Source organism: Trachemys scripta, chromosome 5, assembly GCF_013100865.1.
Source record: "Trachemys scripta elegans isolate TJP31775 chromosome 5, CAS_Tse_1.0, whole genome shotgun sequence".
Lineage (NCBI taxonomy): Eukaryota > Metazoa > Chordata > Testudines > Emydidae > Trachemys > Trachemys scripta.
This window is the reverse complement of record NC_048302.1, coordinates 72,181,667-72,208,324: the sequence shown is the minus strand read 5'-3', so window position 1 is coordinate 72,208,324 and position 26,658 is coordinate 72,181,667.

The following is a 26,658-nucleotide window of genomic DNA, read 5'->3' as shown; positions in this document are numbered from 1 at the left end:
GTTGGGAGCTGACAAAATATGTGATAAAGAAACAATATGGATAAAAATTTGGCTATTACTTGCTGTAAAAAATGTGGTATACTTTGGGAGCTGGCAAGAACAGTACCATTTAATGGTGGGAAATGTTTCACAAGCAAAGGAATTTTCAGCCATTAGAGACTCACTGAGCCATAATACTGCTGCAAGGACTAAAAGTATATCAATTCACATGGGTTTGCAGAAGAAAGTTTCCCTCCCTCCCATTATCATCGCAGGTATGGTGCCAAAAACTGAATAGAAACAGAAACTTACTGACAATATTTGAAGTTGATATTGCTTTTGGAAAAACACTCCAAAAAGGTAAAAGAAGGTAGAAAAGGGGATGGAAATTTTGAGTTTTTGTTCATCAGAAATTGGAAGTTGACCTAGATTTAAAGAGACAATTAAATGAATCAGCAAGAAGTGCATGTCACTTTGTACCCCAAGTGCAAAATGAGTTGATTGAGTGCAGCGGTGATGAAATTTACAATCTGTCATTTCAAGCTGAAGTTCTGCACATTATTTTAGTCTCATTGCTGATAAAAAGAGCAGATATTGTGAATAATGCATGTTAACTCAATTCAGGGCTATGAGTGGAAGTGGTGAAGTATTTTCTTCTCTTCTGCCGACATTCATGATGATTTTTAGTTATTGATACCATTCCACAAATGCAACGAAGTGCCGTAATTAGCAGTGGTCAATATTTTCACAGAACAGTGTAGTCCTTAAGGCACTGACTTGGACTCAGGAGATCTTGGTTCAGTTCCACATTCTGCCACAGACATCCTATGTGAACATGGGCAAGTCCCAATCTTTCAGTTTCTTCCCCCACTCAAAATGAGATTAAAAAAAAAAATTCTCCAATCTTCTATCTTTTCTACTTAGATGGTAAGCTCTTTGAATCCAGGACTGCATCTTACTGTGTGTTTGTACTGCACCTATCACAATAGGGCACTGGTCTCACTTGGAACTCCAGACACTGCTTCAATGCAAATAATTTTTAAACCATTTTAGAATTTAGACAATTTTAGAAAAGGAAAAGCAAAACACATGCATTTGTTCAAAGTGGTCAACAGTAATATTCTGTCTAGACCTAGACCAAGTATAAAATTATTGATATTTTATCTAGATCTATAGCAAAATTAAACACCTAATCCATATATAATAAATGCCCCCATAGATTAAAGAGTCAAATTCAAGGTCTTGCTCCTTATCTTGCAATAGCTCAGTGGCCTAGGCCCAGTATATCTAAAATATCACCAAAAGTTCCCACAAGTCTCATCACCATCAACTCCAAATGCAAGGTAGAAAAAACAAGAGATTGTGTCACACACACACACACACACACACACCCACCCACCCACCCAAAAAATACTGCACTCCACACAAGTCTCTCCAGGGAGAAGATGGAAGAAAAGAACAAACCACATGCAACAGATATTAGTCATATTGCTTAATGAAATACTGGAAAGTTCTCAGATACTACAATGAGAAGGGTGGTATAAGAGCATAGATAGAATAGACTACAGTCTTTTAATCCTGTTGATCAGATACAGAACACGATTTCCCAGAATATAGTTAGTTACTACTTTTCCGCAAACTAAAACTGACTCAAGTTGGTAGGCCCCAAGTCAATCCAGGTTCCTAGGCACATGATCATTTGGAACCCCTATGCTTCTCCCACTGCAGCCCCACATCTACACCATAGCCTTGCTCCCCACTTGGAACAGTTGTGGCACCAGCCCCCATCCCAGACAGGCAGTGGCAGAGGGCTCCTTTCTTCCTCTCCTGGAGAGGCAGTGCCTTATACTTACCCTAGCAGTTGAGGCATACCTACCTGAGTGAGTGTACTGAGCATACTGCACTCTTCCTCCCACCTTTTTTTTGCTCTCTGTATGTGTGTGTATATATCTCCTCAATATTTATTCCACTCTGTATGCATCCGAAGAAGTGGGCTGTAGTCCACGAAAGCTTATGCTCTAATAAATTTGTTAGTCTCTAAGGTGCCACAAGTACTCCTGTTCTTCTTCCTCTCTTACTATACACTGAATCCTCTGTTAGGATGGTGCTGTTGGAGCTGCCTAAAGCAGGGAGTCTGAGTTTGCACACAATTCCCAGGGATATTGTTTCAGACTCTCTGCAGCTGTTGCTTTGATTCTTTGCAGCCACTTTTAAAAAGTAAAACAAAGCTTGGGGTATGACAATCATATGAGTCTGTTACTGTTCCTTAATCTGGCACCAATACACCCATTCTGTGCTATGGTTCATCTCTGTTGATGCAAATGGGCTGTAAACCTGGCAGAGCTGGCCACGTTGGAATTCCCTTTATGCATGGGGAATCAGGTGTAGTATTGGTGTAATGGCTCTAACACTACCACCTCTTGCAGCCCCAGCCTGCTGTGCTCTGGTTAGTCCAGGCTGCCAGAACAGCCCATTTTGGACCATGGAGACCCAAGTATAGTTTGGAGTGGTCTTAACTACATGATAAGCACTAGCCTTGGCCAGCCCCTAGTAACAGGTAGTCACAAAGATGATGAAAAGCCACCTTTGTGCCCCATGCCAGATCATGCCCCCCAAGTAAAGCTCAGCCAGACTCAAAGATTTGGGCTAATACCTACATACACACACCAGGGAAATTTCATCTATGGGGTGAACTGCTACCTCCTTTTGCACATTTACTAGAACATATCAAAGCATGTTTACCCTTGATGTTTGTTTCTGAATCATGCCTTCATTTTGTCCAATGCCATGTTTGTGTTTTCGGTTATCCTCAAAATGAAGACATAGCCAGTGGAGCTGGGTAAGTACAATATAATACTCACATGCAGACTAAATATTCATTGAATTTTAATAATTTCCCTTTGATGTGTTTGCTTTCCGTAAATATTGCATTATAGAAAATGATTTTAGCTAGCAAGAATGCTTAGAGAAACAAGGGCTACTTCAGAATATTCATGGAAAGCTCATTTCAATTTTGTAATCATGAGTATTTGCATTAGAAAACTGATCCTATAATAGCACAAAAACATACCAAGGGAACTATGTGTTCTGTCCAATTGTGATATTAAGTGATGGGTGCTTGTGAACAAGCTACAGAGCAAGAAATATTTTCAGAAGTTATTTGATAAACAATTTTGAATAAATCATTTCAAATTGTAATCTTCTTATAATCATTCACTAATAGAAACAATTCAATGACTTTTTTTTTTTAAAAAAAAAAAAACAGAACTAAGAGCCATACTTAATATTGGGGGAGAGAGCAAGAGAGACTCAATTTGCATTATTTGTTATTTCATGTGTTAAGGTCGTGCCCAGACTCCTCAAATGAGACCACGGCCCCATTATGGTAGAAAGTCCCTTCCCTGAAATGAAAAAATGGGACCATTTTGGGATAAGTCATAGAAATAGCCTTTTTAGTGGAATCTATGACACAAAGGGGATGCATTAACTACATTGGTTCTACTGCCAAAATATCCTCCATGTTTTCTGAGGAGGGGACTGAATTTACCTCAATTACTTTAATCAAAGTTGCAATTTGATTGATTACACATGCTCATAGCTATTCAGGCAACCAATGATCTAATAACCAACCACATAGGCAATCACCAAGCTTCAGATTCCCAGCTAGTATCAACTGTCATAATTGAGGATCTGCCCCCAGATTTGCACATGTAGTTGTGGGTGTGCAACTGAGAATGAACTCAGACAACCCTTTCTGAACATTGGGCCCTAGAAACACATTTGCAGGAGTGCTGAGCATTTATACTTCTCATAGACTTATATTGACACATCAGGTCTTAGCACCTTTGAAAAGCACATTCTGTGTCCAGCTCTTTAAATTGCTTATGAAGAGCTAGTCTAAGAATATTAACAATATAAATAACTCACTGATTTTTTTTCTGATTTATGTTGCTTGTAATCAATAGACATTTGCAGTTCTGTTTTTATGCACGATATATTGAAATATATCAAGTTTCTGAAAGGGAAAGCCCATTCAATTAAATATGAAAATAATCAGTTTTATTTTAGCTATTTGCACATCCAGGAAAAATAGAGAGAGATCATGCCATGCACTTAATGCAAAATACGTGTTTGATATTTAAATTCATGCCAAGTATTGATAAAAGGTCTCCTCCAAACATTTAATGAAAGAAAGATTAACTTAGTGTTCAGTTTCAGATTTTCACAGGTAGCGAAGTTAGTTCACAGTTCAAGGTTTTCTGACTTATGTATGAATCTTTAGCTGCTTCTGTGCAAAAACCTAGGATATTTTATCTGTGAAAACTGGTCCAAGCAAATGATAGTTTGGAAAGCTGTCCTTTACAGCAGCAGAAATTGAATGCATTCACTTTTTAATCATTCCTTCCAAAAGATAATTCAAATCATTTTCTTTAGGGTAATACAGCTTCCTTCCCTGAAGAGGCTTCTAAGTAAATGTATTTCAAAACATTTCAGTCTTTAAACTGTTTTGTTTTCAACATTTTCAGTTCTTGGATGAGTCTTGGTTGTTTCTTTCATGTATTTTTCAGGAGTCTTGTGGAAGAGGGAGGAAAAGGGTCTTTAAAAAACACTGCCATTTTCAGCACTTAAGCAATAAGAGAAGCCTTGCAAAAATATCTGAAGATCCTACAAAACAGAATTCTAATCATGAGCACAGGAGCATATTGTACAGAATGGTACTTCCAATATTCAGAGCAAATTTTAACTAACCGATAGCTGGGAAGAATGCAAGGAGGCCACATGGCTCATCTAGTGCTACCTGCTAGTAGTCCCAAACCTGCTCTCATTGACTTCAACACGAGAAAAATAGGTTACTTACAGGGCTTGATTCACACTAATTCTCCAGATACAAAACTCCCAGCAGGAGCTTCAAGTCTGGCAGGCTTATAGGATCAAGCCCTACAGTGCTAGTGTATCAATCTAGTTTGCTATTTTATGCATCCCCCCCCCATCTCCATAGTAGCCAAGTGCCTAGCATGTTATCGTTTAAAATCTAGTTAGCAGTCAGCTCTGGCATTAATTTTTGGTGGTAACATTCCTTAATTTTCTGTGTATGCGAGCAAATTACTCCATATTCTAAGGGCTGGTCCACACTAAGCCCCCAGTGAATAACGTAGCTGAAGTATCTTAGTTTGAACTTAAAGGTACTTACCGTGGGTCCACACGCAGCAGGCAGGCTCCCCCGTCGACTCCGCCTACTCCTCTCGCGGAGCAGGAGTACCGGCGTCGACGGCGAGCACTTCCGGGATCGATTTATCGCGTCTAGACAAGATGCGATAAATCAATCCCAGAAGATCGATTGCTTGCCGCCGAACCAGTGGCTAAGTATAGACATACCCTAAGTTATGATGCCTCTGCACTACAAGTTAGACTATTCAGATGTTAAAGCATGTTTTTCAGCTGTGCTTAAATAGCCTTCTAGTAGCAGGCAAATTTGATTATGGAATGATCATAATCAGTGTTAATGTGACATTCCATTATGACAATCTTTGCAGGTGTCTAAAACACTGGATTAATGTGAAAAGTTTGAGTTCTTATTTCCCCCCCCCCCCCGATATGATTACTGCACACTTTCAGATTGCATTTGCATTTTATGTTTCTCCAGTTCTTTCTTATACTGATTAGATTGGTTTAATTTCTCTCGTGATGCAATTATTCAAGAAACCTGTAGCTGATCAGTAAAAAAAATTTAAACTGATGTAGGTATATTTGCTTGTATTCCTTATTAGCAATATGTATTTTTCATTGCTAGTCCAAACTATATAACCAATGAGATTGTTTTGTCTATTGGTACTACAACATTCTGTAATTATACAAAGTACTCCACTTTTTAAAGGGTATGGCATTATTCTGCAATAGCAATTCACAAAATGTATCCATGAGGATCTGGTCCAAAAGTTGATAAAGTCATGGATCTGCAAGTTTTTAGAGCTTCATACTTTCCTCTAAAGCATCTGATATTGGCTACTTTTGCAGAAGGTTACTGAACTAGATGAACCACTGGTGAGGTTATATGGCTGTTCAAATAATAAAAATTAAGATTCCAGCTAGCTTTCCACAATGGACAGAGGGGATCATATCAGTATGTCAGGACCCACAGGTCTTAAACATGGGGCCACACCCTCCACCTAGCATCCTGATGACAACTGCTTACCTAGGACTCATGAAACCCAGCCCCAGTTTGAGGCTCCAACCAAGGTCTTATTGGCAGAGTCGAAGAAGCTGATTGTCGTGCTAGCCCTACTTGAGCCAGCAGCAGGGACAGGAAGCTGTCTGAACACCTGGGCTGTGTACCTTGTGCTTCCTGCTTCCCAGGTTTGATTTCCTGGCATCCTGACAAAGCACTGGATTCATGGTACTGACCTCCAGTTTGTCTCCTGCCTCTGACCCCATGGTATCCTGATTGGGGCAGATACAGTTCCAAATCAAGTTTGTCTCCTGCTTCTGATCTCCTGGTATCATGACGAAGGTTAAGATTTTGTCACAATTATTTTTTAGTAAAAGTCACAGATGTGTCATGGTCAATAAACAAAAATTAATGGAAGCCTCTGACCTGTCCCTCACTTTTAATAATAACTGACAAAATAGGGAGTAGGGAGGGTCCAGCACCTACCATCACCACAGTTCTGGGGTCCTCATCCTGCCTGCGGAAACTATTTTCAAGAAAGGGAAAAAAAGTGATCCGGGTAACTACAGGCCTGTTAGTTTAACATCTGTAGTGTGCAAGGTGTTAGAGAAAATTCTAAAAGAGAAACTAGTTGAGGACCTGGAGGTTAGTGGCAATTGCGATAAATTACAACATGGTTTTACGAAGGGCAGATCGTGCCAAACGAATCTGATCTCCTTCTTTGAGAAAGTAACGGATTTATTAGATAAGGAAAATGCGGTGGACCTAATATACCTGGATTTCAGTAAAGCGTTTGATACTGTACCCCATGAGGAATTATTGGTTAAACTGAAAAACATGGGGATCGATATGAAGATCCAGAGGTGGATAAGGAATTGGTTAATGGGGAGAATGCAGCGGGTCGTATTAAAGGGTGAACTGTCGGGTTGGAGGGAGGTTACTAGTGGAGTGCCTCAAGGTTCGGTTTTGGGACCCATTTTATTTAATTTATTTATAACTGACCTCGGGACCGATTGCAGGAGTGGGCTGATAAAGTTTGCGGATGATACGAAGGTGGGAGGCGTTGTAAATTCGGAGGAGGATAGGGATATCCTGCAGGGAGACTTGAATGAGCTTGTGAATTGGAGTATCAGGAATAGGATGAAATTTAATAGTAAAAAGTGTAAGGTGATGCATTTGGGGATGACTAATAAAAATTTTAGTTACAAGATGGGGACGCATTGGTTAGAAGTAACGGAAGAGGAGAAGGACCTAGGGGTCCTGGTAGACCGCAGGATGACTATGAGTCGACAATGCGACGTGGCGGTGAAAAAAGCCAATGCTGTCTTGGGATGCATTAGGCGAGGTATATCTAGTAGGGATAAGGAGGTCCTGCTACCGTTGTACAAGGCGCTGGTGAGACCTCATTTGGAGTACTGTGTGCAGTTCTGGTCTCCCATGTTTAAAAAAGATGAACTTAAACTGGAACGGGTGCAGAGAAGGGCCACTAGGATGATCAGAGGAATGGAAAACCTGTCGTATGAAAAGAGACTAGAGGAGCCTGGGTTGTTTAGTCTGACAAAGCGAAGGCTGAGGGGGGATATGATTGCTATCTTTAACTATATTAGAGGGATTAATACGAGGGAGGGAGAAGAATTATTCCAGCTTAGTACTAATGTGGATACGAGAACGAATGGATATAAACTGGCCGTGGGGAGGTTCAGGCTTGAAATTAGACGCAGGTTTCTGACCGTCAGAGGGGTGAAATATTGGAACGGCCTTCCGAGGGAAACGGTGGGGGCGACGGACCTGTCTGGTTTTAAGATTAAGTTAGATAAATTTATGGAGGGAATGGTTTAATGGTAAAACATAGTAGTCAAGGAAAACCAAGAAATGGTAGGTAAATTGTATAATGGCCGACAGGGGTCAGGCTGGAGACTCTTGCCTATATGCTCGGGGTCTTACTGATCGCCATATTTGGGGTCGGGAAGGAATTTTCCTCCAGGGCAGATTGGCTGAGCCTCTGGAGGTTTTTCGCCTTCCTCCGCAGCATGGGGCAGGGATCTCTAGCAGGAGGGTTTCTGCCAATTGAAGTCACCTAAAACAGGATTGAGGACTTCAACAGCAGAGTCCAGGGAAGGGGTAGGGACGGTTTTATGGCCTGCAGCATGCAGGGGGTCAGACCAGATGATCATAATGGTCCCTTCTGACCTTAAAGTCTATGAGTCTATGAGTCTATGAGTCTATGAGAACTACAGGGGCCCCTACTGCCTGACAGCTCCAGCCCCGCCGCCCCAAGGCTGAAGCAGAAAATGTCATGGAGGTCTCTGGAAGTCACAGATTCCATGACTGCCACAACATAATCTTAGCCTTAATCATGACTCAGCTGACTCAATTCCTGTCTCATGAGTGTGGACTCTGGCTTTGACCACAAGGTCCAGCTGCCCATGACCTAAGTATTTAGACCAGGTGCGGGTCTGTCTACATATTCACTAAACTGGATCTCCAGGGAGCTTGTATTCTCATCCATATCTGAGGGGGGGGCGGGGGGGACAAGTGGAAGACTGCATTTTGAACCCACTAAGGCCACTTTAAATATTTAGTCATGTCATTTGGATTGACTGATGAAATGTTGCTAGGGCATTAATGATGTGCTATGAGACCTATTGGACCAGTTTGTAACAGTATACTTAAACATATTGATCTTTTCACATGATCTGGACATCACACCATGTACAGCCACACAGTCCCAGAGTGACTACGACTACATAGTCTCTACACTAAACTTGAAAAGCACGCTTTTCAATCAGACCTCAAGTGAGATCCTGGATTTCATCCTATCCCCAGGACGAATCAAGATAGAATTGCACAAGGTCCAGGCTGCACACTACTGGACAGCCCTGACAGTATGCATGATCTAAAATTTTTGGGTTTGCAAACTTTTACTAGAGGTTCATCTCAAATTTTTCAAAAACTGAGCCCTTCACTGTCCTACTTTGGAAGAATGCCTAGTTCCACTGGTTGCCCAAGGTTCAGCTGCATTCAAGCAGCTAAAGCTTGCCTTCACCACTGCTCTGCTATTGGCCTATCCAGATGCGACAAGTTTTCATCGTAGAAGCAGATGCCTCTAGCATAGTCCTTGGGGCCAACCTCTCTGAGGCACATAGACAAGCAAATATTGCACCCCATCACCTACTATTAGAGGAAGCTTAGCCCTGCTGATTGAAACTATGAGATCTTGGACAATTAAGACCACCTTCAAAGAGTGGTGCCACTATTTTGAAGGGGCCCAGCAGACAGTCCTAGTGTTTACAGAGCACAAGATCCTTGGTACCTGTGCAGGGCCAAGGCCCTAAAACCATGGCAGCTCAGGTGGGCCTTATTCTTCTTCCAGTTCAACTTTACTTTGCCCTGCTGCACTGGAACTAGACACAGCAAGGCCAATGCCTTGTACTGAAGATATGGCTCCAGCCTGCAAGGCCCCAGTCTAGAACCAGCCCACATTTTCGAGCCCCATAATTTCCTCAACATGACCCACCACCAGGATCTGCTTATGCTTATCTACTCTGCCTGTATCTCTGAAATTCCACCCAATGAGATGACAGTTATCAACCAAGAAACATATGACATCCATGAAGGGATCACGTTCATACGGAACTGCTTCTATGTACCCCCCAGGACCTGTGAATGGAAGATCTTCAAATGTGTAATAACTCCACTCTCTCAGGACACTTGGGGCAATATAATAACTGACAATTAATGTGCTGGTACTTCTGGTGGCCCCACATGCACCCCACAACAGATACCTTTTCACTTCCTGCCAGGTGTGTGCCCACACCAAGATTCCCTGCAGTCTCGTCCAACCTCTGGACACCCCATCTCAGCCTCAGGAGGCCATTTCGTGGGAATTTTTGGGGGGGGAACTACCAGAATCCAGCAGTTTTGCGACCATCCTGACAATTGTGGATCACTTTTTCAAAATGACCAATTTTGTTCCCTGCATGGGTTTACCCTCCACAGGGGAAAACTGCCTGGCTCTGGATAAACAATGTAGTCCACTTCCAGGGCTTCCTGATCACATCACCTCAGAGCAAGGGTCCCAGTTCCCTACATCTTTTGGGATCCATGCACACCTGTCCTCTGCCTACCATCCTTAGTCAAATGGAAACAATCAACCAGATCTTAGAGCAACATAAATGTTGCTGCACCAACCATCACCAGGATGATTGGTCTTCACTGTTATATGCCAAGTTCTTGAATAATAATGCAGACTAGACTATCAGTTCCCTGGCCCATACAAGATTTGGTCACAAATCAGCCCAGTCACTTTTGAGCTACAGCTCCCTTGATCCCTTAGAGTCCACCCTGCATTCCATGACTCACTTCTTCCTAGGCTAGGTAGTCATGGGTTTGCAAATTTTTGTCAGATGTGAGGCCTGTTGCATTGCTAACCTTTCATGCACCCTTCTTTCTTTGGACCCATATCTTCATCTTTCCCCTCTTAACATTGCCAAAACTGGATATTCAAGTTCGAGGTGTAACATCATGCTTGACCAATATCACTATTTATTTTAAATGGATGTTTGATTTTTTTTCTTAATGTTTCTGCACCCTTATAGGACAGATGTCATCTTAAACTTACAGATAACTGAAATCCTTTTAATCAAAGGATTCTGCAAATTCATAGCCCAACAATAAACAGAAGTTTAACCTATTTTTGCCAGTGTGGATTACATCTGCCATCATGCTGCCCACTTGCTCATAACTGTAAATCCATTTGAAGCATCTCACCAATTACCAGAGCTTTTAGAAATAAAAAACTAGTTTAGAGGCACCAGCAAACTTCACCAACTCACTGCCCACATCCCCTAGACTTGTCAGGGCACTAAACGTTTGCTCAGTTTCAGTGATTGCCTGGAACTCCATCAAAAAAAGTTTCTTCAATAATGCATGGCAAACAGAAGAAACTCTCCTTTATCAGTCATAATTTCAATTTGTATGCAGAAGGTAGCAATGCTTTCATGTATATCATCCACTGAACCTTACATACACCAGATTAACACATCCTAGATACTTATTTAACAATCACAATAAGAAGTCCATTCAGTGCTTTCAGGGCTAAGCCAAGATTCTGGTTATCAATATCTGGTCACTAAAAAGAGGAAAGTGCCAAATGTTGCAACTTCAGTGCTTTGTGTTTTGCCTAACAGATTAGTAAGGTGATACATGCAGCACTGCAAGGAAGTTACAGATTGTGTTGGGGAGCGTCTCCAGGCTCTTGCCACTGCATTAGGTTCCTGTAATGCAACAGTGAGGTACATTTTCTGTTCCAGATCAATATACAGTAGGGAATTCAGACAAAATGGACTAATTCAAGAAGGACAACTTCTCTTAACAGTGCTAGGAATTTCCTTCACATACCAGCACATTAACCAACAGCCATGATTGTGATTCTCCCTCCATAGACAAAAAGTTATTTTAAAAAAATCTGGTAAGAAAATTTGATCAGATGTTTGTGAATCAAAGTGTATCTTGAGATATGCCATTGTACAATGTTGCTCCAGCAGCGTGTTAATACAAGATGGAGAAGCATGGCTGCTCCCTATCACGCAACTGGTTTCTGTAATAATCTGTGTATAATTCAGCTGGAGGGAGCACATGTGAAGTAGCTAGTATGTCTAAGGGGATCCCTGAAGTTAAGGAGAAAGGAAGATTCAGCTGAAGAAATTTTTAATCAAATTTTCTTCATTAAAAAATGTCCCTCCCCTGCTTTTTTGCATTTTTTCAGTTAAATGAATAAACTTTGTTTCATTTCAGTTTGAATAGAAAACTGAATTTTTAAAGGTTATTAAAATTTTAATTGTTTTTAAATAAAAGTGGTTTTATTCAAATGTTTAAGGAAAAAACTGCCACTTTTGACCATCCCAAAGAGGATGTTCACCTACTGCTATTTTCAGGAGAACAAAAGAGGGTTTTCAATGTTAAATAAAGTAGCAAACAGAAAACAAAAAAGTGTATGAACATCACTGTAGAACATTCACAGCATTAAATGAGCCCACATTAAATGCATTAAGTTGTTGCTAGTCTGAATATCAGCCCCAAGGATACTCCGCTATTAACTTCTCACCACTCTGAGAAAGCTACCTATGATTTACCATAGATTAAAATCTGGTTAATGATAGAGAACAAAATCACTGCCCGTTAGCCTATGGTTATTTATTTTCCTTAAGGTGTCATGGCAGACTATCATCAAAAACTTTTGGAAATCCACTGAGTATCCTTTATCTACTATTTTATTTGAAAAGCTTAATACATTTTACAGTTTAGAGAGACACTAAGGGCAAGCACAAGTTTCAAAAAGGGGTGAGTAAGAAAAGATAAGGAGACAATTTAACATAAACCTACAACTTTTTCAATTCATGAACACACAACTTAGGAAGCAACAGAGGAAAGTATTCTATAAATCTAGTGCATTAATTGAAGTAGATTCACATGGAACTAACTTTTATGATTTAAGGCTTAATTCAATGTAGCCTTGGCCAGGTACATTAGCTTGAAAAACTGATTAGTGGCCATGAAACTTAAAATTTGTGGAACGGAATTTCCATCTTGCATATGCAGGGGTATCCCTTGCCAGCTCTGCAAGGGCTATGCAAAATCTGTGGTGGAAAAGGTTCAGTCTATTCTATCAAACTTCTAACCAAAAATGGCTTTTGGAAACAACTGAAATGTATGTGAAAAAAAATCTCACCTCCTCCCCAAGTTTTTCCAAAAACTACAAACTTTCCAATGTAAAACCAAACATTCTCTTTGATAAGAACCTGAAAATTTTTGAAGAAAAACTGACAAGTTATTTTTCCTTCCACAAAAAGTTATTTTCTGATGAGCTTGAGTTTGGGGACAGTTAGTGGTTAGGAGGGCATGGATCATGACCTCCATCTACATCAATCAAGAGTCCTTGTGACAGGGTGGTAGCTCACCACTGCAGCACCTCCTCCTGGTCATCTCGGGGAATTAGTTCGAACCAGTAGAGTGCTCCCTTCGGGTGGCGTCGCACCTGCCGTCTCGCCTTTGTTAGGTGCACGGACTTGCATTGCTCCCAACGTACGGCGTCCTCTTCTGGAACACTGTCCTCTGACAGTGTCCCTTTGCCCATCCACACAAAGGAGATTAACCTCTGGCATGGTTCTGGCCAGCCGCTCCCTGCGGCCTATGGTTGTGCGTAGGGCACCACAGCATACAAAAGGGGAAAGGGGGGGGGGGACTCAGGCCCGCCCACTACTCTGAGTTCAGATCCAGAGGCCCTCTGGCGACAGTCTCACTGTCCTCCTTCCTCCTCTGACTACCCCTCTGGACCGCTTCCCCAACGGCCCTTGTCTGTGGTAGGCCTCCTCCTTTCAGACCTGCTGCCTGGCAGGCTATGGAGAAGGGCTGTCTCCCACTCTCTCAAGCTGGCCTGCACTGCGCTGTCCATGGTGCTGGACTCCCTGCTCTGGAGACAGACCTTCCCCTCTGAAGGCCTGGGACAGACTGACTGCTCTCATGCTGAGCAGTCTTTTATATGGCTGAGCTGGGCCCTGATTGGCTGGCCCCAATCTGTCCTCTGATTGGCTCCCTGTAAGCCCTTCTCTGATTGGCCGCACGTCCACACAGGCACCTAGGCCTGCCGCGGCCCACCCTCTCTGGGCATGGGGCAGCCGCCCCACCACAGTCCTCAACAGCCTATTTTAGGAGTTTGCACAAGATATGCAGCTCCTATTCAAGCTAAGTGTAATAACAGTGGCTGCAAAGCTGTCATGCACCCTACCCACAGGTTGGAGGGTTAGTAGAAGGCAAAATTGGTAAAGCATTTTGACTAAATTTTATGTATTTTCTCACACACACACACACACACTTCCAAGGACTCAAACACCTTTTATATATTTGTTTATAAGTCCATTTAAAATACAACATTTTACATGCACGCAGAATGAATGGCTTAGTGAGGGGCTGATAGTGGAGCCTTCACCATCTCATTTGATCAGGCAGAGGGAAGTAATCCCCTTGCTCCAAATGGAGAGAAGTCAAGAGAAATGGATAATTGACAGGGTTTAATTTTAGGGTGCAGTGAGGACTTGTCCCTATCCATCATTCCACCAAAAGAAAAAAAAAAAACATGTAGTATCCCTAAGGAATCTCATTTCCCCTTTTCTTCTCCCTTGTGTTTTTTTTTTTTTTACATTGTTTCTCTTCCTTGGATTCTAAATGCTTTTGGGCAGGACACTCTTTACATGTGTGGGTACAACACCTGATTAGGGCCTTTGGGTGGTACCACAATATAATTTAGAACAACACAGCAAAGAATGTTTGTCACTGGAATGAAAGAACTTAATACTTGTCAGGTATCTCCGAGCAATTATACCCCTTTATCATTAAAATTATCATCTAGGTCATTGTTTTGCTTTGAAAGGTTTGCTTGTTTTGGGCTTTTGTTTTTTGTTGTGACAGGAAACATGCACTATCATGGTCAATTTGTCTTGACAAGCAAATTGGATATTTCAGTCAGTATTGGCCCAAATTCCACAGGATTTATGGCAGCTGTCACCAGTATAAGCTAGAATTCAGGTCCCTTACAAATGGAAACAATGCCATTGGGGAGGGTGTAGTGATGTATTGTTGTCCTAACCTCCTCCTCACCAGGGGGCCTGCAGATGATCAAAGCAACCTAATAAACTGGTGGGTTAGACCAGAGCCAGCTGGTGATTTACTGATTCAGCACATCCCCACTGCAGCTACCACTGGAAGGACTGGTAGTAAGCCACCAAAAACTAAGGGCTTGACTACACTTGCGAGTTACAGCGCAATAAAGGAGGCCCAAGTGCACTAGCTCACTACCCGTCCACACTGGCAAGGAACATAGAGAGTTCTGACTCTCTGGCTACAGCGCGGCTGGTACTCCACCTTGGCGAGAGGAATAACGTTTGCTGTGCCTTGGCTACAACGCCCGGGCATCAGTGTGAACGAGGTGTTGCATTACTGTGCTCTGATCGGCCTCTGGAAACGTCCCATAATCCCCTCAAGTCAAGTGGCCATTCTTGTCATTGTTTTGAACTCCTGTAGAATGTGGAAATGCCCTTTAAATGCTCTGTTTCTGACAGCTGGCAGGCAAGCCGTTACTGTGAAATGCTGTGAGAGAGAGAGGGAGGCGGGGGCAAGGGAGGACATCTGCTGCTGTCTAAACTTACAAGACAGCATGCGGACATGCTCTCAGCCCCCAACGCACTCTCTCTCCCCCCACATACATACAACATACTCCCTGTCACACTCCACTCTACCCCTCCCATTTTAAAAGCACGTTACAGTCATTTGCATGCTGGGATAGCTGCCCGTAATGCACCACTCCCAATGCCACTGCAAGTGCCACAAATGTGGCCACGCCAGTGCGCTTGAAGCTGTCAGTGTGGACAGATTGCAGCGTTTTCCCTACTGCGCTCTACGAAGTCTGGTTTAACTCAAAGTGCTCTACATCTGCCATTGTAGCCATGCCTTAAATCCATTCCTCCAGACAGAGGTGACATCTTTGTGGGGGTGGGGGATGTGGGGTCACTTGCCCACCCAGATTTGCTGCTTGCCTTGTATTGAGCATGTTCACGTGAACTTAGCATGCACATTAGCACTGCTGAAGCCAGCTGCCCTCACTCTTCCCCCCTCCCCACTATAGGCAGACATGGGTCGTCTTTGCCTCCAGGAGAATCTTCAGTGGAGTGCCTGGCTAGACCTATCACCCCCTTTCCCTAAGTGAGAATCCACACTGTGGAAGAGCAAACCAGACTGCCTGGGACAATTGGGGGTGAATCTAATCCTGTCAGTCACCACTCAGCCTACACTCAAACTACTCTATTGACCTAATGGTGAAAGGCTCCATATTCTATTCTTTTGGAACCACCCAGTCTCAGCTGTATGATTATACCACTCAGGACAAAAGTTCGTATCGTATACTGCTGTTTTCTCTGATAATCTTCATTTTTATTTCATTTAAATAATCTGTCTTTTTGTTCTAATCAATGTCATTTGCAAAGCCACACTGTGGGCAGGGCAACACTTTAAATTCTTACTTGAATATGCCTGGCTTTAAGTGATAAGAATACTTAAAATTTCATACATTATTAATAAAGTATGCCTGTAAGGACCTACACAAAAAATCTTAACTTCTAAAATAGATGCTGAGTGAGGGGCCCATAAAATGTAAGAGAAATAGAAGTAACAATAAACATGTGTTTCTGTAACTGAGGTACAGTTCTAGAACATTTACACACACAGAAGTACTATATTGAGTGGATATTGAAGAATGCATAATTAAGCACTAAAATCAGGAAATGCTGGTTGCCCATACAACCAGGGCCAGCTCCAGGCACCAACGCAGGAAGCAGGTGCTTGGGGCGGCCAACAGAAAGGGGCGGCACGTCCGAGTCTTCGGCGGCTGGTCCCTCAGTCCCTCTCGGAGGGAAGGACCAGCTGCCGATTTGCCACCGAAGAATGAAGCAGCGCTGTACAGCAGCCGCCGAAGTGCCGCTGATTGCTTGGGGCAGCAAAAAAGCTGGAGCCGGCCCTGCATACAACATTAACTCTGGTCCCTTATGCATGAGTCTTAGTGTCTGATTACATGATCACATTCTGTTTATCAACTAGTACAATACCAGACATTTTCCTACAATCTTAATGCACACGTATGGCACATAGTTTCTGAAAATCACATACTAACAAGATGGAGTGAATTGAGACTTTTGGAGTCCAGCCTCATTTCACTGAAGACCTGACCTAAACAGGTCTACTGCATTGTAAAATTCTGTCCAAGAGGGACTCTGTTTTTGGATACTCATGTCTTGGTCACTTTTCCATCAGACCACTCAGAGCCACTTCCCCCTCTGAGCACTATTTCCATTCCAAATTTCAACAACTTATATCTCAGCTACATCACAGAAAGTTGCAAAAAATAATGTATGGTGGAAAAAAGGTTTCTCTGACACTCCTGCTGTCTCCTATTACTTTCAAATGGCTAAACTACTTTTGCGGATGTTTTCCTGAAACAATCTTTGGACGGAGTCTAGATCTGCAGATCCTCATCCTACACAGAGAAAGTTCCAGAAAATTATGAGTCATTGGAAATAGTAAATGATGGAAACATTAATATGGCCTAAGACTAGTGACCCCAGATATATTCTTCGAACTGTTTTCAAGATGTTACACTTGAAATATTTTTTAAAAACTTTCCTTATGATCATCTTTATAATTTATGCTGTATTACAACTAATATTCCTGTAATTTGTTTGTAGGATTAAAATAATTTCACATGAAACAAAAGTAAATGTTTAAAAGTTACATTAAAATGATCTAGTATTATAGCCTGGACTTTACTGTTCAGTAAAACCTGTCTGGAAGTTGCCTCAGAATTCTTGCTCCTCAGGCCAATAGAAGTAAATTTCATTAAGGAAGTGAAACTTTTGGGCTTATGTGAATGGTGTTCATCCATCACTCAGATATGATGAAACTTTTCTGACTAACTATTTATTACTTAGGGATCAATTTTCAAGCAAGTATGCAATGGGTGTGCAAGAATTCAAATATTCTTGTTTTAACCTCCAACACTCTTCATCCCCACCCCCACCAGATTTGCTCATGCAAACGGATTTCAAATGCCTGGACAGGTAACTGCAGACCTAGCTATCTGTTTGCACACTGAAGTACCTAGGTTATTTTTCATACACAAGATCTGAGTCTGCCATCCTCAAACTGATATGTATCTTACTTACCCACACTGCAGGACTGAAACCTAGGTGTCTCATTGAAAGCCCTTATGTCAATGGAAAGTCTCTACTGATTTCCATGAAGTTTGGATGAGGTTGCAATGTGCTAGGTACCTCCTGAGAAGTGATCAGCACCCTCAGCTCCCACTAAGGAAAGTGGGAACTGAGGGCACTCTGCACCACTCAACACCTGGCAGGATCAAGCCATCTTCCTTCTAATGGCACCATTATATATTGAATGGTGGGATTGCAACTGCTTCAGGAATGGGAGATTGGGCCCTTTCAGTTTTACCATGAGTTTCCCTTCAATAATGCAGATGCTGTTACTTTCCCTGGAACCTCGTATGCATATACCAGTTTGCAAGTTAATAAAAGAAGGTTACACGTTTAGACAAACAAAATCACAAATATGTGATTCAAAGACAGAAATAGGAAGCATCAAACATGGAAAGAACATAGTTTTCTTCTAATAACCTACCCATTCTCCTAAAAGTCTACTACAGGAAGAAAAATTGGAAAAATAAGACAATATCTTCTGAAAAGTAAAGTACATTTTTATAGGCAATTAATAAAAATCACTACAAACGGTCCATCAGAAGAAAATTGAAGACAGATAATGAAATTGTAGAGTTAATACCATGGGTTTTTTGTTTTATTTTTTAGAAAAACAAAAGGGAGATAGTCCATGTACATTTGATTTAAACATAAGAAATTAAGAGGCATACAGATAAATAGCCATAAAAAAAAACTCTTACAATTACTAAGGTATATGAACTACATTCAGTGGTTTTATGGGAAAAAGAACAAGCAAACTTAAATCAATATACTCCGAAGGAAACCTTGAAAAATAATATATAATATTGAACATGTAAAAGGAGAATCAAGTGGCATGACTAGGAATCACTGACTGGTTAGTTTGCATCAGACCTAGAGAATTTTAAGGTGACAGATGGAGAACAACTGAATAAGTACAGCTTTATCAGGGATAGCAAATGTGATTTCTTAAGAGCAGAGTCCTCTCTCGCTAACAGTGAGATTCTTCGGGGATATTAACTGCAAGCACTGGAGTGGTTTGATTTATTCATAAGCAGTAGATGAGGAAACCAAGAGCTATCCCAATCACCAGAATGAAAGAATAAGGCTTCTCTCCCCCATCCTTTGGCCACCATTATCTATGCCTCCAACTCAAAAGTAATAGTGTGCTTTGCATAAGAGGAAGTCAAATCAGGGACAGACATGACATGTTTCAGATAGCAAGGGAATCACATTTAATTTTCAGATTCCTCCCTTTGTAGGGAGTGGAAGATTTAAAGCAATAAAGCTGCATGTTGACAATAAGGCTTTAAAAAATTTTTCAAGTAATTTGTGCTGATCTCTAGGTAGATTACGTTTGCTAGCAACTCCATTCTCAGATCACTCCCTCCCTCTCTACAATCCTGATTAAAGGCATCTGGCTGCTTGGGATGGGGAAAAAATATATTTTCCAGCTATAAAGAGGTTATTAGTGGGTCACCATAAAAGACACAGGGTCATCAGTATTTACTGATTTATGAGAAACCCATTAATTATAAAAAGCAACAGAGGGTCCTGTGGCACCTTTGAGACTAACAGGAGTACTGGGAGCATAAGCTTTCGTGGGTCAGAACCTCACTTCTTCAGATGCAATTATATATATATAAATAACTCTATATATTTACAATATAGACTTGCATCTGAAGAAGTGAGATTCTGACCCACGAAAGCTTATGCTTCCAGTACTCCTGTTAGTCTCAAAGGTGCCACAGGACCCTCTGTTGCTTTTTACAGATTCAGACTAACACGGCTACCCCTCTGATACTTGACACCATTTAACAAAAATGATTCTTGATGCCTCAAACAGGAGCTCTCTTTCTATACTTCATAGAAGATATTTTAGAGTATAAATTTAGCAGACCAAAGTTATACCAGAAGGAGAAAGTGTTTTTTATGATTATCCAGAATAAAATATTTTTCTTCTTACTCATAGAAGATATTGAATGATTATCTAAAATGGATCGATTAATTTGGGAGATTTAGAGAATACCTTAAATAAACCCTTATCAATAGAAAATAAAGCTTACCTAATTAGAGGAACTGATTAATAATGTCAGAACAACAACAGACACAGTTAAGGCTATTTAAAGTTTTGAACACATCTCCATGAACATGTGTCATCTGAAGAGGGCATTACAGTGTCTATCATCAGGGACACCATAACCACAAGATTGAAGATATATTTACAATATAGGCTATTTTTAAAATAATTAACTGATAATGAAAAAACTCAAAGATAAGATCAAACATTGAAGACCAATATTTTCAAGAGTAGGTGCCTAAATCTAGGTTCTTTACTACATACCTAGGCACCTACACAAGTGACCTGATTTGAAACAAGTGATGGGCACCCAGGAATTACCACATGATTTCATATCGATAAGGACTGTAGTAGAGCACCATAATTCCATATTAGTATCAAAATTCCCTTCCTAGAAGAGTACAGACCTTAAATAAAATTACCATTTTGAGATCAGACAGATATATTATTAAATTTACCACTTCTTGATAAGTTTGAACATTCAGAGCCAAATTCCTTCATTTACATATGAGCACTATTGCAACCATCTTCATGATATTGTGTGTCTATAAAATTATATTATTAATAAAGAACACACACCTATATGGAGTCTCCAGATCCTCATCTTGTGTGAATTAGTGGAGCTCTATTAATCATAAACTGTCATATCTCCATTAACATTAAGCTGAGGATGTGTCCCAGAAGTTAACACTAATAAATAAAATATATTAGTGTAGAAGAACACATTCCTCTTGGAAAGGTTTCATTTTCCAGTCAGTGATATTGATTCTAAGATTGCTCATCATTCTGAGAGTAGCATGAGAAGACATGCAATGTGAGAGTGATTCAACCAGTTTCGAGGAATTGAAAGCACTGACTGTAAAAGCAGTAATGATTGTGTGTAACACTGGTAATTTCAGCTATAATATTGAATTTAAGATTTCTAAAGGCCTTGATTCAGAAGAGCATCCACATTCAGGACAACAACTAAATATGTGCTCAACTTTATACACATGCTGTCGTCCCCACTTAAGCAAATGCTTAAAATCATGCACATACTTAATTGATGCCCTAAATAGGGATAAAATTTAAGCACATGCTTAAGTTAATTCCTGAACCAGGGCCTACATTTGCAGACAGAAAATCGGAAGTAGACCTAAATAATATACAGATATAGTATAACCTGTGTATTATGGACCAAATTCTGCTCTCACACTGCTATCAATCTGGAATAATTTCTGGTACTAATGAAGCTACTTAAGATTAGTACTAGGAGACATTCTTTAGCTGAAACGGTGTGAAAAGTGCAGATTCGGCAACACTGAAATGTTTCTCAAATTCATACCTGTTTTGACAAATTGTTCAGTTACAAAAATCTGAAAACTAAACATTGTTTTGACATTTTCTAAACAGAAAAATGATTTTTTGATTTGAAATGTTTAAAAGTTTCCTTCAAATTTATTTTTTAAAAATCAAACATTAAAATGCTCAAATCTAAATTAAATATTTGTTTTGGGTCCAAAAAAATAGTCAATTTCCCCACATCCCCATCCCCCAGAATTGCCATTGAACCAAAATGATGATTATTCACACAGCTTTAATCTGGATTTATCCTGCTCTTGAAATCCACGTTATATGGCATTTCTATGGGCCTTTTAAGAACACAGGAATTGCCATACCAGATTAGAACAGAAGTCCATGTAGTTTAGTATCCTGTCAGTGACCAGCTGCTTCACAGAAAGATGCAAGCTCCTATCAGCTAATGGTTGGCTTTATGCCCTGAGGCATAAGGTGGGTTTTTTTTGCATTTATTTATGTACACACACATTTCCTTATACATACAGCCCCCTTGTTTAATGTAACTATCTGTTATTAGCTATGTATTCCTTTTTAGAATCTTCTCATGTCTGGAGTCACTACTATCCTGTGGCAATGAGTTTACAGGTTAATTACACAATCTGTTAAAGTTACTATTTTTCCCTCCTGTTTGCTTCCTTCCAATTTCATTGGATGAGTGCTTTTTTTTATTATGACAATGAATAAACATGAACTGCTCATGTTTATCTCCTCTCTAAATTCAATAGTCTCAATCTTTAAGTTTCTGCTAGCATAGCAGACTCTCCATGCCTCTATCTAAAGATTTTATGTCACCCATTCTGAACTTCTTCCATTTTTACTTACTTTTTTAAAGTTACACAGGTCACTCTAAAAAGCAATATCCCAGGTGAAGGTAATCCTTCTCCATGGGTCTGCAGTATTTTTGAGAGAATGTCAGTACTTTTAATTCCTTCTCTGCTACTGACTCATTGTGTCATTTCAGACAAGCCACTTGTTTCTGTTTTATAGAAAGGCAAACAGGCACACAACACAATAAACCTAATTCACTCTCCTGGGGTGTTGGGATGAATACTCAACAGTTTACATTTTAAGAGTTTTTAGAAACAGAGTGCCATACATGCTATGCATTATTTATTATTAATTATTATTAATAATAAATAATAATAATAATAATAAGTTAACGCCATCACAATGTTCCCTATTTTTCCAAATAAAAATATAAAGTTTCATAATGATTTTTCTCAAGAATTCTATAACAGGTAATTAAATGGGAAACAGACTCCAGACACTTTAAAGGATAAAAGTATTGGTGACATGATCAGTTACTTAACACTGGAAGAGACTTCACAAGCAATTTAATTAAAAGCATATAACAGAAACTGACAAACAAAAATTGAGGCAAAGAGCAATGAGTTTGAGACACAGACTTGTGAAGAAAACAGCTGATTGGAACACCAGAGATAGCTGATAATGAGAAGTTAGAGTGACTCCAATGGCCTATTTGTATTTCACAAATTCCTGCTGAAATATTTTCAGTGCTTTAGCTAAGTTTTCTGCTGAAATAGTTAACAAGGATCCTATAAATGAACTTGCTGCAGGTGTGTGGCAGGCTGTAATTGTTATCTCACTCATGTAATCCTAAACAGCTTGTCAGATCTCCTCTGAAAATGGAGATACAGATTTTGAAATAATCAGCTGATTGTTAGAAACTTGAACCTATGTGAGCCTCATTATCCAAGAGCAGGCTGGCACAGATCAGACACATTGCATGTATTCACAAGTCTTCTAGAATCTTTACTGAGATCAATGCGGTCATCTAGTTAGTGTTAAAGTTTGTCCTATAGACTATATGGCAGCATAAGTTACTATAGTCACACCCTTTGAGAAAAATTAGAAATCTGCACAAGTAGTAACTGGATGTAAGGAGACCGATGGAGGAATGAACAAAATCACTTTAAATTGACTCCACTCACCACTCCTAGTGTGTTTGTTTAATAGTGGTAAATATATGTCAACCTCTGCCTTCATTAAAATGAAGTCTAGAAAGTATAGGTGTTAACCTGAGGCCCTTAGGACCACCTTTAAGAAGAGCTGAGTATTCAACTACAATTGAAGCTGATGGAGTTGAGAGCTCAGCACCTTCGGAAAAAAAAAACAGGCCTTATTTGCCTCTAGTTGGACACCTAATCATTGAGGCACTTGCAATTACTTGTTATGTTAGTCTCAATTGTGGTTTTTTTGTGCAACTCATTTCCTCATCTGTAAAGTGAAGATAATGATGCTCCCTGTCTCCCAGAGATGTTTTCAAGATAAGTTAATTAATGTTTGAGAGACACTCAGATACTACACTGTTGAGCACCAAAGGAAAAAAAAAACACAGCAGGAAATTAATAATGCTGTATTCAGTGCAGGGTTTTGTTGGTATGCAGTAAATAAGGCCTGGGACCACACACCGAATGATGAAGATAAAAAGAAATATTGAACAGTTGCTCTAATGCCCCTCAGGGACTGGAGCAGCCTGTTTCTGCAGGGAGATCTATACAGTTGTGGAAGTCTTGATCCTATTCTTGTCCCTGCCATCTGTCATTGCTCTGGGCATACCTGAATTCCACAGTGAATTCCACAGGGGCATTTTTCCTATGTACCGTCTCTCTTCACTCCCATCCCTCCGTGCACAAAGGAGCCATGCCTATTTGAGAGAGGGCTGTGCTAATGAAAATTTGAAGTTCATGCCAGTAGTGTCAGCTTGGGGCAGTTAATGGGCAACACTTTGGTAAGCTCTGCAGTTCACACTTCCGTAGTCCGCACTGCAGTGCACCGTGCAGACAAGCACTCTGACTGAAAGTTTTAGCCTGTAATAAGTTGCACGTGAAATATATTATATAGTACAAGAATGCAAAATGTACAATATCACTATTAGGGAATCAACACCTTTTGTAAACTAGCTTGTCTATTAATACAGTCACATACTTATAGATTTAAGGGACCTATAGTAAGGAATAATGAAGTAAGTATCTGTAATGGGTGAGATCCACTGAGGTAGTAGCTACCTTACAAGCCGTCATACATTATTTTAACCAAAAGGAATTGATTTTATTACTAAAATAACATCTTCAATTTACTTGCAGATGCTTTACTATAATATGTAGTGAATTCCTTCTCGGAACTGCCAACTTCAGAAGGACTTACTTCTTACTGTTAAAGTAAATGGGTTACATATCCTGTAAGAAAGTAGTATTAGCACAAGCATTTTCTCTGCCTTTTTGCTTTGAGAATTAAATTCAAGTCTGGCTCATGTTCAAATATAAAAATTAATCATTGGACACAAACTTGTAGACTATTACAGAGCTATTAGAATCACAAATCACTTCATACAGCCAAACATTGCAAATCTTACTCAACAGAGGACCATTACTGATTAAAGATGCACTACTTTCACCAATACTGCTCCTACTTAAGAGATAAAAGGTTATTCTAATGTTCTTTGCTTAAGTGTACTTATAAATAGTTACTCAGATACTAACGTAAAGGAAGCTATATGTATGTTGTTAGAACATTTTAAGCAAACAGAAGACACATTTAAAGCATCTTGTGCTGTACTTTCTGGGGGGGGTTATGGGGTTATTTTTTATATATTTTATACATTTATATATTAAATGTGCATGTAAACAATTCCCCCTCTGTCTGCTGTGTAGTAACTTGTGGAACTCCAAGTCCATAGAAGAGGTAAGTGCCCTAACAGATCGAAGGCTTTTCTTTCATAAAAGTGTACCAAACTACCTGCAGTAATTCAGGCACATCTTAGGTTATGTCTACACTATAAGCTAGAGGTGTCATTCCCAGGTCAAGCAGACATGAAAGCTATGCAAGTATAAATAGTAGTGTAACCATGATAGCATGGACGGAAGTGGCACTGCTTAGCCATGCTGGGTATATACCCATGGCGTTCAGACATGTTTGTATTCAGCACTGCTAAACTGTGCCACTGCCTGTGCTACCATGTCTCCACTGATATTTGTACTTGCACTGGCTTTTATCGGGCTAGCACGAGTATGTGTGTGTATGCAAGCTAAAAATTGTACCCCTAGCTCATAGCATAGACATAGCCTTACTTGTTTTCCTTTCATACCTATTGAATAATCTGTTATTCTACCCAAATGTTTTGTAGACACTTTTTCCAAACTTGTTTGCATCTTTTTATTTTAACAGCTGGACATAACATAAGTTGACATGGGTACTAAATGTTATATCTTTGCATTAAACAGAGCAAAGGTTTTTTCAAACAGTCTTGATGTTAAGTCAGTAGCTACATGCTCAGTAAATTATGCCCTTTTAAATCTGTATCTGCACAATACAGTGAGCTTTCCATCTTCATCCATATTGGAAGGCAACTAGAAGGGATTTATGGGCAACAGGGCCGGCTCCAGGCACGAGCCTGGCAAGCAGGTGCTTGGGGCGGCCGCTCCGGAGAGGGGCGGCACGTCAGCTATTTGGCGGACGGTCCCTCACTCCCGCTCAGAGCAAAGGACCTCCCACAATTCGGCGATCGCAGCTTTTTTTTGGGGGGGGGGGGCGGGGGACTGCTTGGGGCAGCCAAAACCCTGGAGCCAGCCCTGATGGGCAAACAGGAGTTGTACAAAATAAACCAGTAACAGAGGAAGGACAGACTTTAACAGAATATTGCTCTCAGATGTGCTACTCAAAGGGGTTCCAAGGACTACATGCTAAAAACTTAATCCCACAAAGAGCAGATGTGAAATAAGCACAGGATAAATAGTATAGAGTGCAAGGCAACCTGACTGTGCATTATCAAAAGAACTGCTGTGCCCCCATGTCAAGTTACTGTAGCCTAGTAGCAGGGAATAAGTTTAAGAGGGGAATTGATAGTGAAGTGCCTCATTAGCATGATTATGTTAAGTCCTTGTCTCCTCATATGCACCCATACCACACTTTTCTTTTATCCTTTGCATTTCAAGTAAGAAAGCAGGCACAGAAGACACTTGAGAGTTGCCACCCCATAGTGCAGAGAACTGCTCCTAGCACATAACCAAACTTCTGCCACTGTATATTCTCTATCTCTACTTATGCTGAAATGCAATCACCTTGTACACTCTTCTACATGAAGTGTAAGGACAATCCAGTATCAACGCAAAGAATACCAAAAATGATCTTAAAAAAAATAAATGCAAAATTATTACTGCAGTGGGAAGTGTGCTTTCTAGTACACTGAACACTGTATAATTGCTTTGTTACAAGCTGCCTTTGAGAGGTGTTCTATCCTACATGAAGCTGCATTTTAGTAATTGTAAAGTAGTAGTTTG